This window comes from Magnolia sinica, chromosome 14, assembly GCF_029962835.1.
Source record: "Magnolia sinica isolate HGM2019 chromosome 14, MsV1, whole genome shotgun sequence".
Lineage (NCBI taxonomy): Eukaryota > Viridiplantae > Streptophyta > Magnoliopsida > Magnoliales > Magnoliaceae > Magnolia > Magnolia sinica.
The window spans coordinates 54,539,276-54,547,604 of NC_080586.1; the positions used below are offsets into that span (position 1 = coordinate 54,539,276).

Sequence of the window (8,329 nt, forward strand, 5' to 3'; positions counted from 1 at the left end):
AAAATTGGAGTACATCCAAGGATCAAGTGGATCATACCACTGGAAACAGTGGGGATAATGTTATCCACCTTTAAACCTTTCTAGACCCCACGAGATGTTTATTTGTCATCCAAGCTGTTTATAGGATCATATACACATGGATGAAGGTAAAACACAAATATATGCTTGATCCAAAACTTATTTGGCCCCCAGGAAATTTTCAATGCAGACGTTCAATTCAACTGTTTCCAGTGGGGTGGTCCATTTAAACATTGGATATGCCTATTTTACTCGGTACGCTCAGCGTAGTTCGTTACTCACTTTGCAATCCGCTTCCACCCATGCCCATTCCCATTCCCGTTCCCGTTCCCGTTCCCGTCACTCCAATACCCTAATCCTCTCTCTCTCTCTCTCTCTCTCTCTCTCTCTCTCTCTCTTCAGATCGATTAAGGTTTCGATTCATCTGAAAAAGAGAGATAAAGGAAGAGTTGGGCAAGGACTCCATTAAGCCCCTCGACGCTTGCTGCCTCTGCCTCAAGCCCTTCATCGACCCTCTCTGCTGCCAGAAAGGCCATGTCTTCTATAAGGAATGCATTCTCGAATGCCTCCTCTCTCAAAAGAAGGACATCCAAAGGTTAGAACGATCTCTCTCGAATGCCTCCTCTTCCAAACTTGTTATTTGTAGCAACGGGTGTGCATCATGTTCCTTGTTTTTCTGTATAGATTTCAGAAGTTATATGGTGTATGGGGACCATTTCAGTTGATCCAGACTATTGATATGGTGGGCATTCTAGTAGATGGACCATATGTGGAAAGCCTTGAGGATTGGTAGAGATGATTTCCTTATTTTATAGAGTTCTCTTTAATGAGTTCGTAAGAATGCCTAGTAGATGTTTGTGGAAATGCCAAGGAGAAAGCTGGTAGCCCTGGGGTGTGCCACCTTGATTAAATTTTGTTCTCTTTGAATTGGATTAGTTTGGATTCGATTGAAAATTTCTTTTTGGCTTCATGTCGGCTTGTTTGCATGATGCGAATTGCTTGCAATTTTTTATTTTTTATTTTATATTTAGTATGTTGGTTGATTTATGAAATATTTGATAAGGGGTTAAATAAAAGGCTAAAAAAAATGCTATAAAGCATGTAATAACCATTATAACTGAAACAGTCAATGGAAATGCCCTTTAAATTATTGTGTGGCCCTCTTGATTGGACCGGCACATGCAAACAATTCATTGGGAATCACAGGCACACATGCCAAAGTGGCACGTGCATGAGATTTGGGCTATTCATGAATAGGGACCCAACATCAATATGGGCTGCCCCAAAAATCAGGCAGTCCACTCATGGTGGATCTTACATGTACCTTGAATGTGGGCTATGTATGGCCCACTGGATGGTAGACCAGCCTGGAGTTTGGACAAGCACCATGGTTGGGCACACCCGATGAGCTCTGGACGAGTGCCATGCGGGCATGTCTGACTGTATCTCCCAATGTGCAAGATAGGTTCATGTTCCTCTTTTGTGAGAATAGCTTTGATTTTTTTAGAAGATGAAAACCCACTCAGTTTTAGAAGAAGATATTCAAGTATGAAATTTCTCTCAAAGAAAAAAAGTTGTAGCAACAGAAAAATGGGCCAAATGTAGCATGCTGGTGCAACATTCAGGCCATTTGTCAGGTGGGACCCACCAAGAACATCCCTAGGAGAACAATCATCAGGTGGGCCACATATTGGCAAGAAAAATCTCTGCCTTGAGAAAAATGCCTAACAACAAACATGTTGATATGATGATCAGCATCCCCAATGTTACAACAAGATCTCCAACTGCATACATCTGGAAAATGCACAAACCGAAGCTATTCCATTTCACTTCCTCACCGGCATTCACATATGAAGTTTAACAAAGAAGAATGGCCTTGTTTATCCGAGATTTGAAAATAGCAATATCCAAATGACCACTAGATTGCAAAGTAGATGGTAGATCATACGGATTTTATTGTTGAAAGGTGTAAATTAAAATTCCGGTTTAGTTTTCATTTCATATTTCAAATAGATTTTCAAGTGCTTGTGTATCTTATTCCATGTTGATATTTACATTGAAGTTGACTTCTTTTCAAAGTGATGCAAAGAAGTTGTATAAACAACTTACGCATTTAAAATCAAGACCTAGGCAAAAATTTCAACGTAATGGTTTCCTTTGACATTTTGGACGAAAGGTTGACGTTGTAGATCACACTAAGAAGAGGTTACAAGATTTGGAAGAGAATGTTAGAATGCAACAATCAGATGTTTCATTGGTAGGAGAGGTAATGTTCTGCTTTCCTTTACTTATGAGCCCAATTTCATGTGTATAGTGGTTATGTGTTGGATATATTGCTCAAGTTGCAGTTGGTATCCTCATTGTATGATCTGTCCCTTGTTTATCCTTGTGACCTTGATTCAAGGTGATGACCTGTAAGCATTGATTGCACTCTAGGTACTAGTGGTCAATCAAATGCTAGATGAGCACCCAATGAATCTTGTTCCTTTTGGTCTACTCCAATGAGATATTTTCTCCCTAATTCACAAGATCTTGGAGGTACTTCTCATCTGAGTTTACAGCATATGAGCAAGCTGGTTTTCATCGTGTGCTTCCTAAAGAGCTGTCTTATCCTCTTAATTTCAGAAAACTGTGACCAAGGAATCAGTTGTTATTTCTGATGAATGTTTTAGACTTATATTTCAGAAAGCTGGTTTAACTGGTTTTCTTTAAGAAAACTTACAGAGGATTTTCTCTAGCAAAAATTTCCAATTTCAGTTTAATTTCAGGAACTCATTAAATCATATTAATCTCATTAAGTGTTCAATTTCAGGACCTTGTTGAGTTAAGAGCAATGCTATGAGGCTGGCTTTCTCACCTTGCTTAGATTCCATCCTCTGTAGTTCAATTCATAGAAATTTTATTAGCAATGTCAGCAACACGCAAGCAGCAACTTCAGGTATGCTTCAGGACAACTACTTTGAATTGGTTGTATGCAGCTTGTGCAATTTTGACTAACATGGACGTATAACATGGTTTGCATTCTTGCATGCAATACATGCCTGTACAACCACATGCTGAGTGGAACCCTGCTTTTTCCCCCAGTCCAGCCAGTTATTGTGTGGTTGGTAGCTGTGATATCCCTTTCCATTCAGAGTAATCATAGGGTCCTGAAACGTATCTAATTTACGGTTTGCTGAGGCTCCCAATTTCAAACATGTTGAGCCCATAGTTTGGCGATGAGAACATTGATCTGATGAACCCACCTTGGATTGGGGATCCCCCCAAAAAATTTACTAGATTGGAAGTTCCTATTCCCCCAGTATGGACCGCTATGAATGGGAGATTTCCCAAAACTCTCTTTTGTTTCTGTTTTCGGCACTTGGTTTATTTTTACTTTTCTTGACTGTCAACTTTAGGACAGATATTAATCGAAGGGTTAGCTTCCAATGCGAGAGATATTTTGGGGTATCCACCTACCGTGGTGGGCCTCATCATATCAATTGTTTGAATAAATGAACCCCAGGCCCCACTTTATGGCATTTGGGCTGATCTCTTAAGAACATTATACACGTCCTGATGCATCAGGGCCTGATTATTCCTTGAAAGTAGAACAGGGAATCACTTAATTGTATTAGATATAGTCTTCAAGTCGAATTGGTTGGACCACAAGGAATGGTCCACCCACTGGATAACCTCCAACATTAAGTGCATGTGAAATAAATTGTCATCCTTAAATATTAAAAAAAAAAAAAAAAAAATTGTAATAATAATTAAAAAAAAATTAAAAAAAAAAAAAAACGAATGTGAAATCCAACCTGTCACCAAGAGGATCACCTGAAAAAATTAGTCCTATCCATCAGATGGGCCACACCATAGAAAACAATGCCTGAGCATGATAAATAGCATCATGCAATGTGGTCCACTTGATTAGTGTATATGGCTTCTTCATTATAAGTCCAACCTATTGAACGGGTTGGATGTCTCACACACATGAAAGGTTGAAGTTATCCCCACTGGGTGATCCATAACTTATTGTCCAACTGTTTGGACTTTAGACCATCTCTTAGATTGTTTTTCTTTTCCTTCACATAAGACAAGGATGCTAATGTTCATTTCTTTTTCTTTTTCTTTTTTCTTTTTTTTTTCTTCATTTTTTTTTTTTTAAACACGCACACCCCCACACACTCACGCTGGTGGAATTTCACCACCTATGGGTACTCGAACCCTTGACCAGGAGTTGAAACTCCTGAGAGTCTACCACCCAAGCAAGAGTAAGGACCCGCTAATGTTCATTTCATTTTCCATGTTAATAAAGATAATGGCAATTATATTTTGAAATCTATGAATCTTCTACTAACAGAAAAATTTACAGGTATATTGCTGTTGGAGATGAACCATTACCCCAAAGCTATGGAGAACAGTTCAAGCCCTTTATCGTTGGTGCAACAACAAATATCCAGTTGGCGCAACAACTACCGGCACATTTGAGACTATCATAACACGCGATATTCCTAGAACAGATTGCCCAGTTAATGATGCATTGCTTAATCGTCATCCGAACCATACGAACTGATTTTATTATTATTATTATTGTTATTATTATTATTATTACGTTGGAGTAATATTCTTGTGATATTTGTATGGTAATTTGCAGTTACTTTGCCGGAGCCAACGAAAATGGGAGAAGGTGATGCAAATGAATTAGCAAAGCTAAGCGAATTTCAACAGGAATTGATGCAAATGGCTGCCACTTCGAATGGGGATCACAGTAGAGATGTCTGATTGTAGTTGAGGGATCCTGTTATTGGTATGATTGCCTTTTGTGTTCTATGAGTTGGTTCCTCATTTCCATCGCTTTCACCTGATCTGAAACATTAAAATTTCAACAGCACTTCACCTTAGGAAAGGTGAATAATACAATGAGCAAGTTTTGTTTCTTTTCTACTTTGAAACTATCAATGCATTGACTCTGCTGGTCAAAGTTTTCTTGGATTCATAGTTATTTTTAATGACTATTACATGGATGACATTTTATATTATTCTCTCAGGAGTATATTGAGACAGACTGAAATATATCTAATCCAAATATTTTGGAATTTGGATGATATATCTGATTTTGATTTCTTCATTTTCTGTGTAGACTTGCCTTATCAAATAGGTTGGTTCGTTTAGGGCTTTGGAGAAATGAATATATCTAGTTTTGGATGTGTGTTGATTAGGCAATTAATTTTCATTATTATCATTTTTTTAATTAATAAGAAACACCGATGGCTTTGGCCAACGAGAGTAGCTATCGGAAAAGCCGACGGTTTTAGCCGTCGCCTTTAGCCGTCAAAAACGCCGATGACTAAAACCATTGCCCTCAGCTGTTGGAAATGCCCACGGTTTTAGCCGTCGACGACGCAGATCTGTCGGCGAGCAACGCCGATGCCCCTTCCCGCGAACCGTTAGATGGCTTAGAGCCGTCGGGGAAGGTCATTGCTGACGGTTTTTAGTTGTCAGTATTGCCTTGTTTTTTCGGTATTGTTCACTTGAATATGTATGCATGCTCTACCTTGCCTTAATATTTCCATTATGGACTTATGGACACTAATGAGTAAAAAGAAATATTACGTCGTGCTGGTCGGCCGCCAACCGGGCATATACTTATCTTGGGAGGAGGCACAGTTACAAGTCGAAAGATTCAGCGGATGTAAACATCACTCTTTCAAGACTTGGGAAGGGGCAAATGAATGGTGGAATGATAACCGGGATCATACGAATTTCCCAACTGTAGGTCAGCCCTCAGGATGTGAAACTTGTGATGGATAGGTCGCTAGATGTTGTAATAAGGTAGTGACATCAACATCTACCTCGTATATCCAGAGTACGACCCCAACTATGATGTTTGAGGGTACGTGGATAGACGACAGCTCCAAATCGGTTGTGGATAAGATAGCTGCGATGTTCGTTCGGATCCTAGTTCTTATGTTAGCTTTGTGTAACGTCCCGAATTTTCACTGTTTGGAATTTTCAAAAACCCTTAAAAAAATTTCGCTATAATTAGCTCACATTGTCACTAACTAGCCCTTAATACTTAAGGTGAGCCTATACACAGGTAATACTAGTAAAGAACTGTACAAATCTGATTAATCAACTATAGGAAGCCAACGAATCTGCCAATCACTTAAACATCAGGCTTAGCCTCGTGATTTGTTCACATAGGATCTATTTCTAGCCGACCTATCATTGACTAATCAAGACCACCGTAACTAAATAAAGACATACCAAAAGCTGAGACAAGTAGGGGTTAGATCTTCATTAACAAACTAAATCAATCCAGTTACTTTTTTAGCCTAAGAACCAACGGTTTAGGGTTATTAGGATCGAAACGCCGTTTCCGCTAATTATATATTGGCCACATTATAAACTTAACTAATCCACACCCTAATCATCGCACACAAGAAATCTCACTATCCAATTTATTCCAAAAATGCCTTAATTATCTAAACAAGTTCTAGACCGCACATTAGTGGGCCACTAAACCCAATGCTATAGAAATATGTTTGTCTAAGTGGACTTGACGTCCATCGCGGGACATCGAGCTGAGATAGCGTCTCGAATCATTCAACTTGGACTTGCAAGGCGTGTGCTTGAATTATGTGAATACCTTATATGGAAATATGTAACTTAAGTGAAACTAGTCACTTTGTTCTTTTATGAAGTTGTAGCTTTTGGACTGTCAATTTATGGCTAAAGTCGAGGTACCGACTAAAGATATTTCTCCACACATCTGTATAGCCATGACCCCGATTAATCATCGGTGATTGTTGATTTAGGTTATGGCCTTCACGGTTAATTTGTTTGCCCAATCATTGTATATTTGCATCTAAATAGAGATCACATTGTTGGACACCTATTCTATGGCTTAGATTGACCCATATGCCTTCTGTCGGGTCCCATTAGCGGGAAACAACCTCCCTTAAGGTTAGAATAATGAATAAATGGTCATTAGGGCCATTTACGCCATATCTGGCACTATAAATACCCATCTATTTCACACCCCCTCTCCCCATACGAATTTTACATTAGAAAAGGAGAAGCGAAAGAGGCAAAAGGAGAAGAGTAGAGAGAGCGAGAGAGAGAGAGAGAGAGCTTAGGGTGTCACGTCCCAAACTTGGAAATCGGGCTCACAAAATTTTCGATCGCCGAATCCGGCGCTGACAGCTTCCGTAGTATCTCATTCTCGGCTCCCGGCACCCATATGCCAAATTCCGATCCTAAGATCCTATAATGAGGATTTTTCAGTGTGATTTTTTTTAACGATTAATCTGTTTACGCGGTTACACATTTTGTACATGGTATCAACGCATATCGAAGAGACGAACCTATTCAATATGTCACACATGATATGGTGCATCAGCTTAACAGTAATGAAGGAAACCATAGCAAACTCCAATAGCTCTTGAATGCATCCTGAAAAGTGTAAGTCATACGTATGAACAAACCACAACTCGTGAGTTGTTGAGGGTCAAATATTGCATACCAGACTCTAGTTAATGCCTATATTTACGAACATGGTACTGTTTAACTGCCCAATTTAATCGTGTTTGTGATGTCAGGTGTATTTACGAGCTTGGACTGAAACAGGGTGCTTAAAGCACAGATTTAATGCTCGGAATTCAGCAAAGCATGGGACGGACCCCAGGAGACCAAGATTGATGGATTTGCACGCTAAAGATCCAAGAAAATCGAGAAACTAAAGTTCGAGTAGCCTGAAAGATGTCCAGAATGCAAGATCACAGGGTTCCCACCATCCATTCAGCTCGAAACTCCATACGTGGCCTGAGGACCATAAATGAACCGTGCATATCAAATTTGAGCCATTAAATCCTTGTGGAAGTGACCCAACGGACACATTATATGTAACGTCTTGGAAAAATTCGTACAAAGACCCAAGTACCACCTCAGGTTGAAATCACTGAGGACCGAATCCTTTAGAAATTAGACGAAAACTAATTAAATACTAAACTGAATTAAGCGGCGAATTAGCTTGAATCACTTTCTATACGAACTGCAAGACCCAAAACTATTAGAATCACTGACTCTACGTTATCTAAAAACTTAAGATCAATCTCTAAACCTAGTTGCTCTCGGGAGCACATTGAAACTCCGTATCGGACCTGGACCGCGCGTCGAAAGTCCGATTAACGCGAAACTATACAGTTATGACCACCTTACTGGGCTTGACAATCATCTCGAAAATCAAGTCCAAATAGTATCCAGAAACGCAAAACTTGAGCCCAAAGTGAAGTGTGTGAGAAACGTGAATATCTTTAGAAAACAGACT

General features: G+C 39.4%; 1 long non-coding RNA gene across 10 annotated transcripts; it reads left to right on the forward strand.

Moving 5' to 3' along the window:
• The first annotated feature begins 403 nt into the window (after positions 1 to 403).
• LOC131225184 (uncharacterized) lies at positions 404 to 5,018 on the forward strand. Of its 10 annotated transcripts, none has more exons than XR_009161237.1 (6): positions 404 to 613; positions 740 to 807; positions 2,195 to 2,556; positions 2,831 to 2,956; positions 4,373 to 4,528; positions 4,655 to 5,018. It is a non-coding gene; the product is annotated as an uncharacterized LOC131225184 (long non-coding RNA). The 10 variants fall into 10 exon arrangements; XR_009161238.1 differs by lacking the exon at positions 4,655 to 5,018 and having other exon boundaries at positions 2,195 to 2,284; positions 2,455 to 2,556; positions 4,373 to 4,586; XR_009161236.1 differs by lacking the exon at positions 4,655 to 5,018 and having other exon boundaries at positions 703 to 807; positions 4,373 to 4,586.
• The last annotated feature ends 3,311 nt before the right edge of the window (positions 5,019 to 8,329 follow it).